Genomic DNA, 22831 nt, shown 5'->3' with positions numbered 1-22831 from the left:
CTGTGTGGAAAGTAGTTCAGTTGAACAAGTCTCTGAAGAGACACATGAGAAGTTATACAGGAGAAAAACCATTCAATTGAGTTTCTGGCAAAAATGTTTACTTGACAGGAAAAACTGAAGATGCATAAAAAATAGATTAAGAAAAGTCTTGTTGTTTGAGTTTGAAGAAAAACTGAAGATGCATAATGAGAATTTATACTGCTGAGAAACCTTTTAGTTCAAAGTAAATCTAAGTGACGGTGTAACTCATTCTATTTCAAGATAAGCCTTATCTCCAATCTCATGTTTTTTCTAGTTGTTATTGTAATAACAATTTCCCACAACAGCATGTTTTGTATTTGTGCATTTCAAATAAAATACTACTTTTCCAGTCATATATTGTCATTAGTCAAGTTTAAAAAAATATTGTTAAAATCGTATCGTATCGTATCGTTATCGTGAACCCAGTATCGTGATACGTATCGTATCGTGAACTGAGTGTATCGTGACACCCCTACAAACAAGGGATCTTCCCAAACCTCTGGAAATCAGCTGCTATAACGGCAATCTTTAAATCCGGCGACCAAACGTCGGTAGGAAACTGCAGACCGGTCAGTATTCTCCCTGTAGTTTCCAAGGTGGCCGAGAAATGGGTGGCAATGCAGCTGTCGGATCACCTGAACTTGGGCCACACTCCCCTGCACCCAATGCAGTTTGGTTTTCGGACCAACCACTCCACGAAGACAGTAAACTGCTACTTCCTAGAAAAGGTGAAATCAAAGCTTGATGGAGGTGGTGTAGTGGGCGCAGTTTTTTTAGACCTAAAGAAGGCGTTTGACACAGTCAACCATGAAGTCCTTCTCTCTAAATTATAATTTTTTAACTTTTCTCCAGAAGCCATTAAGTGGACGCATTCATATCTCACAAACAGACAACAAAGTGTACGCATCGTTAATATACAGGCATCTTCCATCACCTGTAACATTGGAGTCCCTCAAGGATCGATACTGGGCCCGATCTTTTTTGGCCTGTACATAAATGATTTACCCTCAGTTTGCCCACTTGTTAATATACAGATGTATTGCCGATGATACAGTGCTTTTTGTTCATACCAAAAACAGACAACAATCCGCCACAAAACTAACAGCAGCCATGGTACATGTATCCATCTGGTTAACCAATTCATGTTTACATCTGAACATCAGTAAAACCGTGTGTATGTATTTATCCTGTAAGTCCACAGTAGCCCATCAACCTGATGTTTTTGTTAAGGGGGAGAAACTCAATGTTGTTTCAGAGTTCAAGTATTTAGGAATCATCCTTGATTCAAATCTATCATTCAAAAAACATGTCAAAAAGGTCACCAATACAGTTAAACTCAACCTGGCCAATTTCCGTCACATTCGCCCTTACTTATCATCCACAGCTGCTACCCTGTTCATGCACGCCATGATCCTCTCCCATATCTCATACTGTTTCACTAGCTGGTCTCAAGCTAACTCAACAACTCTGAAACCAACTGAGTCTCTTTTCAAAAAAGCACTTAAAATACTGGATCAAAAGCCCAACAGCTACCACCACTGCCACATTGTACAGAAATGTAATCTTTTTAATTTTGATCGTTTTAAACATTTTTCAGATGCCTGTCTATTTTTTTAAATCTTACAAGAACTTGCTCCTCCCCCACCCCCACTCTCTGAGTTCATAACTCAAGGACAGAGCAATGGCAGAGCAACAAGGGCGGCGTCAAGAGGAGACTGTGTTGTTCCATTTAGACCAGGGATGTCAGAGATACGGCCCGCGGGCCGGGCAGGTTTCATCCGGCCCGCGAGATGTTTTGGAATATTTAATTTTTTTGTGTGTGTTTTTTTTTATTATTATTATTATTAAATTCGCACCCCATTATCATGAACTATGTGTTGCTAATAAGCAAGCTAAGAGTTAAGTTAATTAACCTGCACTACAAGGAAGTATGTCAGTAGGTCATCAGGTGTAAACAAAGCCGCCATGATGCCAGGCTGGAATTGAATCGCGCATTCGGCTACCTACCAAAAAACAAAGGAATCAACAAGATGCTGTCGAAAAAGAGAAAGGTTGACACGGAATGCAGGCAGTTTCAAGAGAAATGGAAAGAGCAGTATTTCTTTTGTGAAGTAAATGGGTAAATGAGTCGAATTGATTTTAGTAAAAAAAAAAATCCGGCCCCCATGAGGTCTCAGTTGAACAAATCCGGCCCTCTACCTAATATGAGTCTGACACCCCTGATTTAGACGGTCCACGTTTGGACAATCAGTCTTCTCGGTCAGAGCCGCCCACTACTGGAACAGTCTCCCCACTGACATTAGAGAGAGCTCCAACATTTCCATTTTTAAATACAGATTGAAGGGGTGGCTCAAATCTAATCAAATTTGCACACACAATTAACTGTTTCATCTTATATGCAAATACACTAACACATACTTTTCTTAGTTTTTAATTTTTACTTGCATTGTTTTAATGTATTTGTTTTAATTGTTGTTTTAATTGTTTCTATGTATTGTCCTGTTAGTCTTGTTTGGAATTGTAATGTGACATTGTGGGTCGTTATGTTGGGCTTTTACGGAGTGTCTTTGTTTACTTTTTAGTATGAACCCTTGACCCTAGTTCTTTTACCATCATGCTCAGGGGCTACAGATTAAAATTAGCTCTCTTGCTAACTCTGGTACATTTACATGGATGTGCAAACTGACATGTTGATTAATGTACACTGTCGCTGGTAAATAAATGCTTAAATAAATAGAATAAATATAGGACATCCAGGTGATCGAGAGCTCCCTTGGCAGCCGACCTGTAGATTACGGGCTCTATCGTTGCATCGGCCTATGAACTGCGCTCAACGCCAGATGCAGCGCTGATCAGTCGGCATGGACCAGCGCACTTGATATTTTGGTATCGGCGCTACACGCAGCATTAAGCATTACAACCACGCCTTTTAAGCGTAAAATTATGCACTATCTGCTGATTGGGTAAGTGCAGTAAACAAATCACATGCTTCACACCCATAACCTACCCGGAATCCAGATTGCACATTAGACAAAATGCTATATACATCCAGAAAAACCTGTAAGCTGTTTACAAAAATACACAATTTAAACAATTGTACAGTAGCCTATTGTGCTGTGACTATGTGCTGCCACTGACATAAATGTCTCCTTCCTTGTAAACACGTCACATTCCTTCATTTGTTCAAGCCTCTCAGTATGATTGTAAAACAGAAGAGCCCAGTCTGTGATTCATAGCACTTGACCCCATAAAGTACTATGGAAATTGCATGTGTTTGCGTACATGTATATTATTTACCCGTGTGTGTGCTTGTTTATGTACGCTGTCAGGATTGTGTGTGTGTGTGTGTGTGTGTGTGTGTGTGCGTGTTTGTGTGTCTCTCTACCGGTGTGAACGTGTGTGACAATGCAGTGTAATTAGCCCCTGAACAGGCAGACAGGGCTTACACTGCGGGGCTGATGAGTTCCCTGGCACAGCGGCTACTCTGAGAAGTGCTAGATCAGCTACAGCTAGGGGAGGCAGCCTGCACCCATGGGGGGCCCCCACTGAAGACGGATGGTGCCAGGCAAGGGGAAGGTAAACTCAAATCAATGGGTGTCCACAGATGAGGCTAGAAGCTGAGGGCAAGTCAGTGTCTTGTGCTTGTGTGGCCTGTAGGGATGAGACAATAACCGGTATTAGATGCACTGTATAGTATATCGCAGTAAAAAAACAATAGTGTTATGAATTGTCCCTAATCTATACTCATCTTGAATTACTGTGACAGTGACTGGAATGACAGAAGCATGCATAGTTCTGTGATTAGTAGTAGGTGATGTGTTTATACTGCACTACGCCACTTTTGGTCGGACGATCGTAGGAAATCTACATGTAAAACTCAATGGGATTTATGATTTTCTAAGCGTAAATGCGTTTCTTTTTAAATGTCAGAAAATACTTCAAAAGTCATAAAAGTGGTCCTCACTTGTGAAGATTATCTTGCTGAACATGAACTTAATGTTCAGCAAGATTCATAAACGTTTGTTAACCACAGACATTATTTCATAACCTGACTCCGCCAGATGGGGGCGGCATTGTTCCACAAATTCACAATCCCTCCTTCATCTGACCTCCTCTCAAATCTTGAGTTTAACCTGCCCGTGCCCAGGCGACCCAATCAGCGTGAGCTATGGGGCGGGCTTTAGGCGAGACCGGGTGTGACGCCACCGAGAAGCGCCTGTGCCTTGTAGTTCTTTCACTATTCAACATGGCGGCGGCTACCGAGGCTAGCTCCAGTGGGCTGGTCAAACATTCTATTCAAAACAATAAGCTAACATAAACGTTAAACACTTGATCTTACAGTGAGTACGAAACCGTAACTGTATTGCTGTAACGTTATCAACTATGAACGTTAGTAAACAAGACGTTGTAGAATTTGGGGCGATAGCCTTCAGACCGTTGCTAGGCTGGGAGAACTTAGCAGCCATCAGCTAGCTTTAAGCAGGGCCGCGGGAAGTACGGGTGCTGCAGGTGCTGCAGCACCCCTAGTGGCGAGATGTTTTTTTTTCTCCCCCCAATTTTTTTTTTTTTTTTTTTTTTTTTTTTTTTTACAAATGTAATTAAAAATATTTTGCAGTGCACTATGTTCCTTTCTTGTTTGGGAATGTTTCGTGAAATGATTGCATTATTGATATACTGAAAATGTAGCCTATTTAAATATAATTATCAACAATAACAATCAAGGAAGTTACATGCTTGTTAGTCTCGCTAGCCAGCCTCTCTTCCCTTCCGTCAGAGAGTCTGGCGCCGCAGGTTTCCATTGTGGGATTGCGAAAAAAATGCTCTGTTTGGGTTAACCAATCATCCTCGTCTTGGGCGGTGCTTAGCGTTATTGCCCTTGGAAAATAGTTTCGGGGTGGAACTTGTGTCGGTGGAACATTTACACGGGAGGAGGAGAGCTCACAGGCATAAAGTCACTGTTAGACAGCAAATGTTCTAAACATATTCTCTAGATATCTTTACAACCATCCACCGAAAGTGCCGAGCAGGCCTTCTTTATTGCACAATCCAAATTTTCCTCAAAACATGCCATTTTCTGCGTGTAGCAACGAGTTAGCCTGTAGGTTTCTGCCGTTAGCTTTCTACGCTAGCTAGTTAGCGTTCGGCGGGAGCATTACAGCGACACACATGGGAGCGGAAGCCGCTCTGATTGACATGGTCGGAGCCAATGACAGAGCGTGACAGAGCTTGCAAGCGGGGGAGCGGATATCCTGCTGCCACCGAAACAGCTGCTCGAATGGGAGAGCAGCTTTAGAGCAGGGGAGGGCTGATCCCTGTTGCCTGTTTCCACGGCGCCAGACTCTCTGACGGAAGGGAAGAGAGGCTGGCTAGCGAGACTACATGCTTGTAGGCTAGAGAAGAAGAAGCGCGCATGCGCGCACATGTTGTGTTGAACCAACCAACAACCAATACGAATTGTTTAATCTGGCAATAAAGAAATGTGAACTTGACATGCTATTTTAATAGCCTACTCAAAAATGCACCTCCCACTATACAGCAAAGAGAGCAGTCAATGTTTCTTGATATAATCATTGCCATTCACATCAGAATAATTAGTCTAGTCATTAAGTTTGAGATAATATTTCTATCAGTCATGTATTCAGAGCAAATAGGGAGATATAGAGCATTATCATCATGATATATCTCCCTCTTTGCTCTGAATGAGTGAGAAAAGGAGAAAATACTGAATAATTACATCACAACAGTATCCTAATGTTAATTTAAAATCAGATATTCCTCTAAATATGGCAAAAAAATGTTTAAAAAAAAACGGGCCCCACCGAGAGTCCCTTCCTCTCAGCACCCCCTGCTTAAATTGACTTCCAGCGGCCCTGGCTGTAAGGCTAGTGAATGGCTAGCTGTTAGCCATTCATGCAAGAGTCACACACACAAACACAAAGCCCTTCTCTAAACATGTAATCTGTTAAACCATCATTTTTGTTCCAAATAGAAATAAATCATAACGTTAATCAAAATGCCACTGAAATATTAGCTAATCAACACAGAACTGCAAAGATCAGTTTATCTGATATTTTCCCCCGTATGACGCTTGCATAAATTATACTGTGAAGTGTGAATATAGCTCTCACAATCATATTGTAGTCCTTTATGTCTGATATTTTGGAGCTGTTACTCGAGAAATTGGTTTATCGATAGAACATAGCTTAAGATTTTGCACTTGTACTTTTGATAGGGGGTAAACAAACGGCATGGGAGCCAATACTAGGAATAAATAAACAACGAACCATTCTTCAAGTTTGAGATTATATCCAAATACATGCTGCATGGTGTACTTACTATACTAACCTATATGTGCCGAATTGTTAAAAGTATCACATTTCATTCAATGAATATAAACCTAAAGCTTTCATGAGATTTTTGGAGGCTGCTAAGGGTGTTTTTCCTCTTCTCTGTGCATACCTTGGTACCTTGACGTCCTCTGGGCTCCAGGCAGCTCCCTTTCGCAGATTCATCTGACATCAACATCTTTATGAATTTACATCATCTTATCATTTTATCCAATCGTGCCTCAAGACCAGCAGATTATGTAACAAGTAACAACAACACCACACGGCACCAACACCACACTCCGTTTAGTTTATTATCACAAAAGTAAGCAAATGACATTCTCCAGTCATGTGTAAACATCTACCATTCCACTGACAGATATGTTAAAATTCACCAGTCCTTAATGCTAAATAGTAGCGTTAAATCATTACCGTAAATTCCGGACCATAAGGCGCACCGGTGTATAAGCCGCAGCAGCAAAATTGACTGTTTTTTACATATATAAGCCGCACCGGACTATAAGCCGCGGGTGTTTTGATGTTTAATTACCATATGTAAGGGTTCGTGCACAGAGGGGATTGTCGGGAAAGAGATGGCTGTTTGGGGAAGCTCCCATTTATTAACATTTCAACAAAATAAATATAAAAAATAAAACAATAATAATAATAATAAAACAATCCTCAAAAGGATAAGGTAAGGTGCTGTAAACAAAATACCGGTAACTGTAAAACAATAATAAAACAATCCTCAAAAGGATAAGGTAAGGTGCTGTAAACAAAATAACTGTAAAACAATAATAAAACAATCCTCAAAAGGATAAGGTGCTGTCAACAATCAAACCAGGTAATCCTTGTCTTCATCTTTTAGGTGAAGGTGCAGCAAACGGCTGTAAACAGAGTCAAAGTAAAGTCACTAATCCTCGTCTTCCTCTTCTTCCTGCGTACTGAAACCACCAAAGTCCTCAACTTCAGTGTCGGAAACGAACAGGTTCAGGGTGGCTTCGTCAACCACTCTCCTCTCTCCTTCGTTGTCACTCTCAAAACCAACGAACTCCTCTTCGTCACTGTCGGTGTTGGAATCGAACAGCCTCTGAAGGCGCTCAGCTGTGGCGGCGTCATCATCACGCAGCAGTCCAGCCTTTCGGAACCCGTTGGTGATCGTGGATGTTTTCACACTCCTCCACGCTGTCAGGATCCACTGGCAAACTTGAGCGAAAGTTGCTTTTCGCATGCGACCAGTTTTGGTGAATGATTTATCGCCGCTCGTCATCCACGCCTCCCACTGAACGCGTAGTGCCACTTTGAACGCACGATTGACACTGATGTCAAGTGGCTGCAGATGCTTCGTTGTGCCCCCAGGAATCACAGCTGGAATTGAGTTTGTGCTCTTGATGGCTGCTTTCACGGAATCTGTTATATGAGCCCTCATGCTGTCGAGAACGAGCAAAGCTTTTTTTTGGCGAAAGAATCCTCCAGGGCGCTTGACGTAGCACTCAGCCAGCCACTCCTTCATGACACTCTCCATCATCCATCCTTTCTTGTTGACTTTGAGGCATATCCCACTGGGAATTTTTTCTTTCGGCATCGTGATCCGCTTAAAAATCACCATTGGCGGCAGCTTTACTCCAGATGCAGAGCAGGCCAGAACACAAGTGAAATTCGTTCTCTCGTGCCCAGTGGTTCTCAATGTGATCGACGATTCACCTTTCTTGTTAACAGTCCGAGTGAGTGGCAGGTCGAACGTCAAAGGCACTTCATCCATATTTATGATCTGCTCCGGTTCGATGGAATATTCCTTGATCTTCCTTTGTGTGAATTCGCCGAAGTTTGTGATTTTCTCCTGGTAGTCGGGAGGGAGTTGTTGGCACACAGTAGTTCTCGCCCGGACGGACAGTCCCTTTCGTCTCATGAATCGGAAGCACCAAGATGGGCCACCTCTTAAATGTTCAATTTTCATTTCGGTGGCGACTGTTTTGGCCTTCAGTCGGATCTGCACGGTGGAAACACCTCGGCCGTCTGCTCTCTGGGTCAACACCCAATCTTCAAGGGAATCTTCAAGTTCGGGCCATCTGCTTTTATGACCTCTGAAGGATTTTTTGGTCTTCTTGCACTGAGACAGTTCCTCCTGCTGCCCCTTCCAACGCCTCACCATTGACTCGTTGATGCCAAGGCTACGTGCTGCTGCTCGATTTCCGTCTTTTAATGCGAGATTGACTGCTTTCAACTTGAAAGCTGCGTCGTGTGAATTTCTGCGTATCTTCCCCATGGTGAGTGAGAGAGAGTTACCGGTAGTGCACGACCGTTTGCTGCTACTGCTCCTCTTGTTGTGATTCCGGTCTGCTACTATAATGAACTTTGAACCGGTAGGAGTAACCGGTTGATTTCCGCCAAATGATGTCAAGTCAAGTCAAATTTTATTTATATAGCACCTTTCATACACAAAGGCAATTCAAGGTGCTTTACAAAAAAATAATCGAAAAAACAAGCAGCAAAGCAATGCACATAAAATAACCTGTAAAATCCATCGATTTTGGAGGTCACCGAGTGGCCGTTTGCTTACCGTAATTACCATATGTAAGGGTTCATGCACAGAGGGGATTGTCGGGAAAGAGATGGCTGTTTGAGGAAGCTCCCATTTACCGTATTAACATTTCAACAAAACAACATAACACAACACCACCTTTGTTTTTTTTTACAGTGCACACAGTGTCCGCGGTGTGGTGAAAAGAGGGCAAGAGAGGAAATTAAAACAGAAGTGGATTTACAGTTAGAAAGAGTGCTAAAGAAGAGAGTTGTTTATTTTTTTTATTTTTATTTTCTGCTTACCGTAATTACCATATGTAAGGGTTCATGCACAGAGGGGATTGTCGGGAAAGAGATGGCTGTTTGAGGAAGCTCCCATTTACCGTATTAACATTTCAACAAAACAACATAACACAACACCACCTTTGTTTTTTTTTTACAGTGCACACAGTGTCCGCGGTGTGGTGAAAAGAGGGCAAGAGAGGAAATTAAAACAGAAGTGGATTTATAGTTAGAAAGAGTGCTAAAGAAGAGAGATTTTTATTTTTATTTTTTCATTTTTTCTGAAAAAATCCATAGATAAGCCGCACCGTTATATAAGCCGCAGGGCCAAAAAACGGGGAAAAAGCCGCGGCTTATAGTCCGGAATTTACGGTATATTGTATCAAAGCATTTGGCTGATGTTGCCATGATCATAGAGGCTAGAGAGTGTTGTGTCTCCATGACGTTAGCCGTCCAGGGTGCGTGCCACTTGGTGTCATATCGTGTCATCAGTTCCCTGAAGAAACGAACAACGATATGTGTTAGTAATTAATCACTGTTAACGTTAACATTAATCATCAATCATCAGACGTAGCACCCCAACCTCCAGGCAGCCACCACCCATGCCAAGAGCCCCCCTCCCGGCCACAGGCACCCAGCACAGCCACCTCCAGGCAGCCACCACCCACGCCAAGAGCCCCTCGCATGGGCAGTGGCTGCCCTGGGCGTCCACGGCCGGGAGAGGGGCCCCCAGCACTGGCAGCGGCCGCCCGGAGGCCGGGGCGGCTGCTAGCTAGTTGTGGATTGCTGGTGCCAAGCTAACTTGCAAATGTTGCTAACGTTAGCGTAACATCAGTTAATCCAATCCGTTACATTTAACGTGCAAAATGGCCTACCTGCACTTCATTCTCAGTCAGACATCTGCAGTTATTCTTCTTTCTTTTGGCAAATTGAATAGTCAATGTTTGCACCCAATATTCACCTTACAAAAACAGCAAAAATCTGCAACCTCCATGCTAACTATTTAGCTCTTAACATTAAATTGTAGTCCTAGCTGTTTACAATTCTCTCCAGGCGCTGCCGCTGCTACGTCATGAAGGCAAGTCGATCTGATTGGTTGGCGTTGGCACGCCCAGACGGTGACAGACAGACGGTCCATCCAATCCTAGCTTGAAAAAAGTGACCGCCCTCTTCAGCAGTTTTGCTTGGCCAACCCCAGATGGATGTCAGGTTGTGAAACAAATGTGAACCAACCTACATCCATCTGGCAGCGTCAGGTTACTTATTTCATGCATTTAACCGAAATTCCCATACAAAAATCCCATTGACTTTTACACGTAGGAACCAGGAAGTGCACGGACTTCTGCAGAAGTCTAAAAAAATACGTCCTCCCAGCAGAAGTAGCCTACCAAAAACTGCAGTTCCTTGAGGCTGGCTCTAAGTCTAAAGTGAGTATTTCCCATTCACCCCCATGTTAAAATGCCAGACTTTACAGCAGAAATAAACATATTTACACAGACTGGTTTAAAAAAACAGGTTTGGTATCACCTTTCATGACAAATGTATGGGGGGTTAATTTTTGTTTAGAGTAAAATGGACGATAAAAAAAGACTGTTTTGGGCATGATTGACAGGTCACCTGTCAAGTTATCCTGCAGCTCGTCAGTCACGGACCAGTAGCAGGTGGCACTGCAGTTCTGAGAAACCCGCTCTCGTCCAAATATGGCTAAAAATACATCACTTCTGGCTCCAAATTGTGTGACGTCACAGTGTGACACACTCACTATGTCCATCTCTTTTACAGTCTATAAATACAACAGATGTTGACATCACCTGGCACCAAAGACTAGCCAATAGCAGATGGCCGGTTCATTCCCCTTCTGTTCAACATCATGTGTTGAAACAGATTTGGGGTTGGGTTTTAGTTGTTAATACTGTAATTATTAATAATAATAATTGGCTATATTGAGATTATTTTGCCCAAGATAATGGTACTGTACTATGCAATTTTAATGTGGGCACAGGCCTAGTCAGCTGCGATTTGTTTATGTATGTGTGCATGCGGCACACGTGTTCATGTCTGTGCGTGTGTGTCAGTGCACATCTGTGTGACCTGTGTATTTTATTGACTAGTCTACCTATCAATGCAGTCCCGATAAACAAGCCTTTATTTGACTTGAGCCGCGCCATCCTGTGCGTCGCCAATCTCAGAACAAACAAACACAGCTTAAGCTAGCCACCATTCTTCTGAGAAAATCACAAGTCTTTGAGAAATGCAGCAACTCCCCCTAACAAACTTTACATGTCCTCACACCGCTGGTATCATTCTGCACATTTTAATGCCCCATCCCTCCATCTCCGCCCATCTTTAAATAACCACGTGTTTTCTTGGTGACGGAGCATTCCTGTGAAAAAGCCAAGAACAGTCCTAGCACTAGCTAATTAGCACCTGTACCTCTCTCACACATCATGAACTGTGAGACACACCAGAGAGAGATCAGCCAACTGGGAAGGTGTGAGAGCTGCGTAGATATGGAAATGAAGGCTTTAATTATGGATAAATACATTATCAGATCAAGGCTAAGGTTTTCTCTCCTTGTATCTGTTGTGTTTGGAGACGGGCTGGTACCAGGGGGACACGGCGGACCCCTGTGCGCTCCTGTGTCAGCATCGGTTTTGCTGTAGTCTTGAAACTGGCATGCTGAAATAGACTGATGTTTAATTGGAAGCCATCTTTTGTGTCTTTCGACTGGACAAGAAGTTAAATATGCTTCCGTTTTGCTTAGCTACACCCGCATCCATTATTCAGCGTTATTGTATAGACAGTTCTTGATGCTTCCCCCATAATAAGATGTGATAAAGATGGTATCGATAAACTCTGGAGTGTTTGGCTTGATGTTAAATTATCCTGTCAGTGGATCTCCCTGCCTCTTGGTGTCTCGCCTTCCTTGTATTTGTCTTCTCTGCTTCGCCCCCGCATCCCCCCTCCCAATCTATTTTCTCCTCGTATGAGATGATTGTGCAACGCAGACAGTTGCTTGGAAACCTTTTGCAGCATGTTAGGCAGTGTAAATACCAGACGTCTCCACTCGGCCTCGCTTTCACCTGCTGAAACGATAGGACGGGTCCCTTGTTGTGAGTGTTTGCTTTATAGGATAGCCTACTACTATTTCTTTACACTGCCAATAAGGCATTTCACATGACATTTGGACTAGGTCTCTGCTGGGGTTTGCGTTGTCCTTTCCCTTGTTATATATGTTTTCCTGTTGAGATCATGAGAATTAAGAAATACCATTTCAGCACAGTGATCCTCATCATCATAACCATTGTGAAAGTTCGACATCTATCTGTCACATCACTGTCAGAGGCTCCTCCCTTACCTAAGTTACCTTCTCAAGAACTGTAATCAGCGTTCCCACACCTTCCTAAACATGACTTTTCAAGGGTTTTCCAGGCCCAATTCCCTCAAATTCAAGGACCCAACACGGCATAGTTTGAGACACGGATGAAGGTTCATTACTGTTACAACACTGAGAATGTTTATAATGAGAACTAGCAGCTTTACAGAAGCTCACAGACAACAATTAAAAAGAGAGATGCTTGAATGTGTGAAGACTTCTCAACTGTGCTGCGACACTAAAGCCCCAAACGCACAGGGAGCGTCAGACACTCGCGTTTTGAACTCCAACCATTGTTTTAAATGGCAGAACACACACCAAGAACGTTCTGACGTGCGTCAAACTGCCTTGACGCCCGTACTCCGACCCTGTTTTGATTTTGGAGCGTCAAATGAGGTTCCAGCAGCGACCAAAGCGCTCTGAGGTCTCCCCCCCCTCCCTCTCTGCCCACTTTCATCCCCGTCCCTGTCTCGATATACTCCGAGAGTCCTCAAACAAATCTCACGGCAGTTTAAATACAGCAGGCATTAATAGGCTACACTATAGCAAGACTACAACGTGAGAATAATGTTCTAAACACATGATCGGCTAGCAAAACATAGCCTATCCCTGGATGTCATGAAGAGATTAGAATAACTTTGGACAGAATGATTGCGTAATTTCCCCCCGCAGCGCTGCCTTTTTTCTCTCCTCCTCTGCACGGCAGACAGGTAGGATGAACAGCCTCTATCCCAAACTTGCCCAGAATGACGTGCCGAACAAAATAGGCTATATTTCCCGCTGCAAAGTCAATCTCTGAGAAGAATACTAGAGAAATAAATGCATTCACAACATATAATTTGATCCAGAGGAGATAATTGTAGCCTATTCTGTAGCCTACCTTTCCTCTGCAGTAGGCAGCAGCACTTTGCTCCAAACCGCCCAGAGCCTCTCCCCCATGTTTAGAAAGTGATTAAGCGGTTTATTGAGTCATGTCTAGCAGGGTAACTGCGGCGGATAGTCGGACCTGATTCAACAGTTATAATCCGCAGTTCATGTTTAGAAGAGGCTTATGACAGGGGCTCAAAACTGCGGTATAACAACTTTTTTTTTAATCGGTCAATTGTGCCTGATTACATATAAATTAGTGGCCTTTCCCCCAAAATACTGATGGTTCTGTCATTCTGTGGTGTATAGGGCGAATCAGCGTGACGTCACTTGCCACCCAGAAATACGGAACCCCACGGCAGTTAATGAGTTGTGCCAAACAAACGTTAATATCTCAAAAACTATACATCACATCGCTTATATTTTGACATTCTGAGTGAGAGCAGAATTAGCTCAAGAGTTTGATGTATAATATATGCATGTCGTGTTAAAGTTGTGTGAACTGTCGCAGTTTTTAGAATGTAAACAGAGTTAGCCGGCTAGAGTCAGACACACAAGCCTGATGATGAGCCTGAATCTGATGCTTGCAGTGTGCTATGCGGGCAGAAATTGTCGCTCCCTGTGCGTTTCGGGCTTTTTAAGTAAAAAAATCAAAAGAACTTCCATTTCTTTTCTTGCACAAAATATAGAAATTCGAGCACTTTCAACGACCCATGTCTATTTATGTCTATTTTCAAAAACCTTCAAGGCCTTTATTTTTTCTCAAATTCCCACTTCCCACAATTCTCCAACTTTCAAGGATTTCAAGGACCTGTGGGATGCCCATGTAATAAGTCAGCTGACAGCATCCTCTTTACATCTCCAATCGGAAAGCAAATGAGAACAGCTGCCATACTGTGAAAACAGGCTGACCAAGATCAATATGCGGGCTCCATACAGGGAAATGCAAGAGTGCTTTAAATTTAAACAGGCAAGAAAAAACTAATAGAGCCAATTGCCTTGCCTCTGTGGAATGATCCTGTAGGGAGCGGGGAGTAAAAAAGACTAATTAAACCAGTAAATTCTCCCCAGGCCTCAGCCGTCCGCCATTGCACTGCCGGCCATGCAGCACCACTTGTGTGGTTCAACCCCAAAGAACCCCCCCCCCCCCTTCCCCTTCAGTCCCCTCCCACCCACAGTAATACTTTACTGGATTAGCACCTTAGCACCTAGCTGCGACAGCGGAGGTCCAGAAAAAAAAACTTTACGGAGCACTTCCTCGCTTTGTCAATAAAGTTGCAGTGCAGTACACTTGTTTTTGCAAAGTGACGATAACAGCTGGGGTGCTTAGTGAAATAGTCTTTACAGTCTTTAACACTGTATGGTGCTGGGGTCCTCAGTGGAATAGTCTTTACAGTCTTTAACACTGTATGGTGTTTGCATTGTTCTCAGTCTGTCTGTGGCCTGCTGAGCGTGCTGCATAATGTGATAGTGAGAGACATCACTCTATAACAAGGCACCAGAGTGTCGAGGACTGGATCGCTGCACTGTTGGATGTATGGAGATAAGTTTACTTGATAACAGCAACAGATCCTGGCTTATCTGGCTTTTATGGCTAATGATAACTGCACTCATAGTTTTTTGTATTATTTAGAAGAGTTAGAGGGTTTTGAGAGGGAGATGCAAGGTTTTATGCAGTGGTGCTCTGATCATTTTCTTGAGGTCAACGTTAAGAAAACCAAAGAGATGGTCATAGATTTTAGTAAGAAAAGATAATAGCTCCTCCCTCCAAGATTAATGGACAATTAGTCGAACAGGTCTCTACTTATAAATATCTGGTGTTGAAATTGACAACTGTTTAAAATTCAATGAATCTGATCCAAGAAACTACAAGAGGTTGTTTTTTCTGCGGAAATGGAATCACTTTAGAGTAGACCGTCATATTCTGCAGTTGTTTTACAAAGCCATCCTGCAGAGCGTTCTGTCCTTCGGCCTGATCTGCATCTTAGTGCACGTTCACACCATACGCCAATCCCACGCTGAAGCCACGCAGTTTACATTTCGGCGTCCTTGTTAACAGGCGAGTCAGTTCACACCAGCCGCACCAGCTAAAGCTACGCTGAACCGATAGTTTCAGCTTCTGTCCTATTTTCCAAGCAGCCGACATCCCAGGCATGAAGTCAGTGCAAGTTGTGAGGGGGAGGGGGGGGGGGGGGCAGCTTCAAGCCAAGTGCTGAGGAAAAGAGAGTGTTTCTGTGTGACCGGTTTAGCGTGAGCTCAGCTTCAGCATGGCTTTGGCGCATGGTTGAACATAAACATAAATAATATGGACATAGCTATCCCATTCAATTTCTTCTCCCTGGCGGAGTTCAAACGTTGGCCATCACCATCTTGATTTTTCATCAGCAGAGTGGGAGGGAATGGGTTGAGTCCTTCCGCACCTCACGTGAGATGGGAGTTTCCCAGAGCCGCAGCTCCACCTGCTATTGGTCCCTGATCGGCAAGCTGCGCGATCACTGGACAGGCAATCTGTCAATCACCCCCTTTTCTATCATCTATTTTACTCCAAACGGCTGAGTTATATAAAAATGTACCCCCCTACAGTTGTTATGAAAAGGTGAAATTAGCTATATAGACCAAAACCGTGTTTCGCCCATAACTGGAAAGATGTTTAATTCTGTTACAAAGTCAGGCATTTTAACATGGGGAGATCTGCTTACTGCCCCCGAGCCCAAGTGGCCATTCAAGGAATTACAGCTTAAACAAAGATTTCCGCATCTTCCTGGGAAAGGGGGTGGGCTTGCCCACTGAGTGTGAACAAAGTGTTACAAAGCCGGCCTGCAGAGCATTCTGTCCTTCGGCCTGATCTGCACCTTTGCTAACATGCGTGTCCAAGATCATGCCAAACTGCAGCGCATGATCAAGACAGCAAGTGGGGTCATTGGGGTTGATCAGGTGTCTGCAGCACAGCTGTACAACAACCTTATTGTTAAAGATTGAGTGTGTTTACATGCACACAATAAACAGATAACTGAGAATAATCAGGTAACTGGCAATAATCTGATTTCCGTGTTTACATGCACTTAGTAAATAGCGGGAACTCACCTCAAAGTCTGAGTGGACAGTTGACTGCAATGAATAAACCTGATGATTCAGCAGAAACCTAGGTGTGTTTATCGGTTTTGTCATAAACTGATAACGGCCTTTATCCGGTAAAGGATGCTGTTTACATGACCACTTGATAATCAGGTTACTCTAGAAATCCGATAATAAACAGTTTATTAGTGCGCATGTAAATGCACATGACTCTACCCATCATCTCCACCTGAAATTCCACATGAGCAGCAGGTCAAACAGCAGAATCCTGCAGCAGAAAATTAGAACAAGGTACAGCAAATAATTTGTGCCTACGGCAATTAGAGCACTAAACAAGAGAGCAGCTGGGGAATTTCCAATTCTGACTGTATATACTTACAGTACTTACTGTAGATTGTACTGTATTTTGTATTTTGATCATATTTTGTATCTTGACTGTAACCTATTATGATGCAATTTTATACTGTTGGCACTGCCTGATGTGTGTGTGTGGGTAGGCGTGTGTGCATGCGCACGCACGTGTATAGTATGTACTGTAATTAACACATGTATGACCATGATGACCACAGAGGAAACGTAAGCATTTTGAATGATGAATGAACTGCGACCCTCATAATATGAGGGGTCGAGCCCCCGTGTTACCTCCAGCTTGATCAGGCGTCCATACAGGCAAAATTGGCCGTGTCTCCGGGTGGGAAGCCGGATTAAGGGTATGTGTCCTAGTTGCTGCACTAGTGCCTCCTCTGGTCATTCAGGGTGCCTATTCGGGGGGGGGAGAGGAACTGGTGGGAATAGTGTGATCCTCCCACGTGCTATGTCCTGCCGGTGAAACTCCTCGCTGTCAGGTGAAAAGAAGTGACTGGTGACTGCACATATTGGAGGAAGCATGTGCTAGTACGGCTCTCCCTAGATCGGCAGAGGGGGTCATGCAACGACCGGGACAGTAAGGGGAATTGGCCAAGTACATTAGGGATGAAAATGGGAGAAAAATCTTGGGAAAAAAGTAATTAGTGGTGACGTCATCATGTACCAGGAGGCATAAATAAACATTCAATGAAGCCATCACAGACTTTTGAACAATCCCGCCCCCCCCACCCTTCCTGCCTCCGCTCCCTAACTGATATCCCATTGGTTTACACCAGAGCAATCCATGGAGGTCCAAAATGCGTCACTCATTAGCCAGGAAGGGGGCTCGCACTATGTTTGAATGCATAAAATAAAGCTGATAATATACAATTTGATTATTTAAATGTCTGACCCTTTCAAAGTACATCACAAACGGTCCATTTTGCTGCATGATTGATTGATTGATATTTTTATTTAAGTGTCATGCACCTGGGTGCAGGGCTTACAAGACACTATGTCATATTTACAGTACAATCGCCAAGATGGCCACATAACAAATCATAATATACCTTTGTACAGAATCAAGAAAAGAAAAAAAAAGAAAGGGCATTTCCCTGAGACATTCACTTTCCAGAAACAATTATACTGGGTACAATGTTCCCTGTCTTAGTCGCCAGGCATTTTCTATAAATCTGGCTAAAATAAAAGTTTCCTTATCAAAAAGCCAACTCAACATATGGAACACATGTATATCTACCTACCTCAATTGCCAGTGGTAGGGTACCGCTTCTTAACTGAGCACATAGGGACCTCTGTCCTCTTTTTAGATTTGACATTATATATGGTTCAGTAAAATAATCTTCTTTAATTTGGACATAATTTCTGAGCTTTGGTTTCTTCCAGATCTCCTCCATCCATTGTTCCTTTTGGATCTGAAACAGTTGTTGTTTGACTGTACTTACATTACACTGTAGATTATTCATAAAAATCATATGTAAATCACAAAATGAAAATATTGCAGATACCTCTCTTGACCAAGGATAAGTGTGTGCTCTGTCCCAATTAAAGATCTTTTTGGTCACCCTATCCTCTGGCAACTGGACAAGGCGGTTCCACAAACGAGCCATTTCACCTCTCTGCTGCAACCATTTCACCACCTGCTGCAACTCAACAGCACTGCTTAATCTAGAACCTTACTTCCGGCGGAGCGGCAAGGCTGTGACATGGTCCAACCTGCCCAGACTGACAGGGACAAGCCCTGTCCAGACTGACAGAGACAAGACCTGACCAGACTGACAGAGACAAGACCTGACCAGACTGACAGGGACAAGACCTGACCAGACTGACAGGGACAAGACCTGACCAGACTGACAGAGACAAGACCTGACCAGACTGACAGAGACAAGACCTGACCAGACTGACAGGGACAAGACCTGACCAGACTGACAGGGACAAGACCTGACCAGACTGACAGAGACAAGACCTGCCCAGACTGACAGAGACAAGACCTGCCCAGACTGACAGAGAAAAGACCTGCCCAGCCTGACAGAGACAAGACCTGACCAGACTGACAGGGACAAGACCTGACCAGACTGACAGAGGCAAGACCTGCCCAGACTGACAGAGACAAGACCTGACCAGACTGACAGAGACAAGACCTGCCCAGACTGATAGAGACAAGACCTGACCAGACTGACAGGGACAAGACCTGACCAGACTGACAGAGACAAGACCTGACCAGACTGACAGAGACAAGATCTGACCAGACTGACAGGGACAAGACCTGGCCAGACTGACAGAGACAAGACCTGACCAGACTGACAGAGACAAGACCTGCCCAGACTGACAGAGACAAGACCTGCCCAGACTGACAATAGCTGTGTTTCCATTACAGTTTTTCGCAAAAGAATTGCGATATTTCTACAACTTCGACAATGTACAATTGCGACTTGTAGGCGTTTCCATTGAAGTTGCGTTTGAGTGATTCCCCGTTGCAGCAGCTGCCACAGTGATTACGCACGGGGATCTGCCCCATATCCCGTCCCCTGCATGCTCAAATCCAACCAATGGTCAATGGAAATCCCAACATGAAGTTACAATGCATATAAACGAGCCTGATTATCAATTCAAAAGAAAATGAGTCGCAAAATGTTGCTGGCTGCGTGAATGCAGTCAGCGCGACAGGCAGAGGAAAAAAGGTAGCCTAATAGCCTACAACTGGTCCGATTTAGAGATGGAGGGGGGAAAAGGCTGATTTGGTTCTATAATTGCACCTGAAACGTGTGCAATGTATTAGCCTACTCACAGTCACTGTATTCACTTCAGACAGCACCACCGCACCAGTGTGTGCTTTTCATCCTCTCATCTCGCCGCTGTGCCAAATGCGCGCACACAGGCAGCCTGCTGTCACCATGGACCGATTTCTGCCATTAAACATTATCTAATTTGCCCGGCTACGCTTTTGCACAACACTCGTCTTTCTGCTAGGTAGCGTTGCTTCAAAGTTTTCCACTTGCTGCGGAGGTTTTGACACGGCTATCGAACCTTACTTACCAAACTTATTTTCCGCTCCTTTTCCAAGGGATAATATGGGTCACATGACGTGCAAATGCGAAAAATGTGTTTCCATTACACTTTTGCGATAAACTGCTATATCGACACGTCTGAAAAACCACCTCATGAGAGCGAAAAAACTTTTTGCGATATTTGGGAGGTTTTTCGAAATTCACGTGTTTCCATTACCCAATTTCTATTGCGATATTTAGATTTTGCGCATTTCTGAGGGTAATGGAAACACAACTAGAGACAAGACCTGACCAGACTGACAGAGACAAGACCTGACCAGACTGACAGAGACAAGACCTGACCAGACTGACAGAGGCTAGACCTGCCCAGACTGACAGAGGCAAGACCTGCCCAGACTGACAGAGACAAGACCTGCCCAGACTGACAGAGACAAGACCTGACCAGACTGACAGAGACAAGACCTGCCCAGACTGACAGAGACAAGACCTGCCCAGACTGACAGGGACAAGACCTGACCAGACTGACAGAGACAAGACCTGACCAGACTGACAGAGACAAGACCTGCCCAGACTGACAGAGACAAGACCTGCCCAGACTGACAGGGACAAGACCTGACCAGACTGACAGAGACAAGACCTGACCAGACTGACAGAGACAAGACCTGCCCAGACTGACAGAGACAAGACCTGCCCAGACTGACAGGGACAAGAAAGCTTTCAAAGTGTTCTTTCAGTCAGCTGTGTGCCTGCCATGCTCTCCCATGAGCAAGATATGTGAACGTACACGTCCGAGTGTATCCTGGCCATAACGTCCAATCCTAACCAGCAAAGTTCTTCTCCACAGTAAGAAGACCAGGGAGTCCAAGGTTGCTGCTGATCTAATTAAGCCACTAATTGGCTGTGATTAGATAGAGAGCCTCAGCGTAGAAACGAAACAACAACATGGCTTGATTTGGTCACGCCAGTCAAGGGGGACGAACGCTGACGCAACGCAGCTGTTTGGGGAGCGTCAGTGAAAGCGAGGTCGGTGTACATAGTGTAACGCTTGCCTTCACCATCGTTCTGTTCATTACGTCTGGTGTCTGACTCTCCAAACAAACCCATTTAATAATCAAGTTAATAAATGTTTAATAAACACTCTTGAATGCTGCCTAGGCACTTTCAGCTGCTGGGAAAGGCAGTACTGCCCATCTACTAGTCTCTTAGAACTAGTCTCGCTAGCCAGCCTCTCTTCCTTTCTGTCAGAGAGTCTGGCGTTGCAGGTTTCCATTGTGGGATTGCGAAAAAAATGCTCTGTTTGGGTTAACCAATCAGCTTCGTCTTGGGCGGTGCTTAACGTTAGTGCCCTTGGAAAATAGTTTCGGGGTGGAACTTGTGTCGGCGGAACATTTAGACGGGAGGAGAGCGCACAGGCATAAAAACAGACTGTTAGACTGTTAGACAGCAAATGTTCTAAACATATTCTCTGGATATCTTTACAACCATCCACCGAAAGTGCCGAGCAGGCCTTCTTTATTGCACAATCCATATCTTCTTCAAAACTTGCCATTTTCAGCATGTAGCAACGAGTTAGCCCATAGATTTCTGCCGTTAGCTTTCTACGCTAGCTAGTTAGCGTTGTTCGGCGGCCGGGAGCATTACAGCCTCTATGATTACAGCGACACACATGCCATGGGAGCGGAAGCCGCTCTGATTGACATATGGTCGGAGCCAATGACAGAGCGTGACAGAGCTTGCAAGCGGGGGAGCGGATATCCTGCTGCCACCGAAACAGCCGCTCGAATGGGAGAGCAGCTTTAGAGCAGGGGCGGGCTGATCCCCGTGCCTGTTTCCGCGACGCCAGACTCTCTGACAGAAAGGAAGAGAGGCTGGCTAGCGAGACTACTTAGAACAGACGAGTTGGCTTCCGCAATTTTCAAATGCTTCCGCCATACCGTCTGTACTTCATGGGGGAGAATCATGCACCAACCGGAATGGGAAGTAGAAAGGCGGGTTTTCCGCTCATTAGTCCAATCAGAATCGCAGAAAGGCGGGTCTTCCGCTCATTAGTCCAATCAGAATCCAATATGCCGCATTTTTCGTGGCACACGTGTCGTGATTGGTCGGATTCCGTCGAACTTCTTTCCTGTCTAAAGGTTTTTTCCCAACTTGTGTCATTAAACCTACATGTCTTTAACTCAAACTCAATACAAAACCTTTTCAATCAAAAAGAGCCATTCCATATGAATAATAATACAAATGATGGATCGTGTGCAATCCTAAATCAATGTCCGTTTCACTTGAATTTCTATTTTGAGTCTCACCCTGGTTTGCTGGTTCCTTGTTTTTGGCACGCTGCATACAGTGGCAGTGATGAATTGAAGCAATATGATTTTTCATTTGGGCTGCTTTGGTTTTGCTCCTTTGACGCGTGTCTCCACAGCCTTTTGTCTTCTTATGCAGCCGCATCATGTGGCTGATGGTCATATTATGCACGGTGGCTGGCTTTTTTATGATGTCGCACATGGGTACCTCTGCCAGGATGTCGGCAGTAAGACAGCTCGGTTGTTTTTCAGGTTGTTTGTTCTGCTTGCTTTATGTCCTCATTTTAGGGAGAGAGCTGCTGAATCTTGAATAATGGTCCTTCCATTCTCACATCAAGAGGGAATGATAGAAGCCGGCTAACATTTACCCCCCCCCCCCCCCCCCCCCCACACACACACACACACACACACACACACACAAACACACACACACACACACACACACACACACATACACACAAACACACACACACGTGTTGCATCTAATCGCCTGTTGTCTCTCTTTGGTCCTTGTTTAGAATCACAGTGCACACTGTGTGGTGAACCAGAAGGTGAGTGGGCCTCTCCGTTCCTCCAAAGTTTTAGTCGTCGTCATCCGCCAGCTTGTTGTGCTGTGTGTGTGTGTGTGTGTGTGTGTGTGTGTGTGTGTGTGGGGAGGGGAGGGGGGGGCTTTGCTGCACACACACT

At 44.3% G+C, this 22831-nt stretch overlaps 1 protein-coding gene across 1 annotated transcript in view; it reads left to right on the top strand.

Annotated features, from left to right (window-relative positions):
* The window catches only part of dlgap2a (discs, large homolog-associated protein 2a), a gene marked incomplete at its 3' end in the record, with an annotated part of 386637 nt that overhangs the window by 162632 nt on the left and 201174 nt on the right, over window positions 1-22831 (top strand). Inside the window, exon 2 of the mRNA XM_083633008.1 lies at window positions 22663-22695. The remainder of the gene's footprint in view (window positions 1-22662; window positions 22696-22831) is intronic.

This window comes from Poromitra crassiceps, assembly GCF_964638095.1.
Source record: "Poromitra crassiceps genome assembly, chromosome: 3".
In the NCBI taxonomy this organism is placed as follows: domain Eukaryota; kingdom Metazoa; phylum Chordata; class Actinopteri; order Beryciformes; family Melamphaidae; genus Poromitra; species Poromitra crassiceps.
This window is presented reverse-complemented; position numbering and strand designations above follow the sequence as displayed.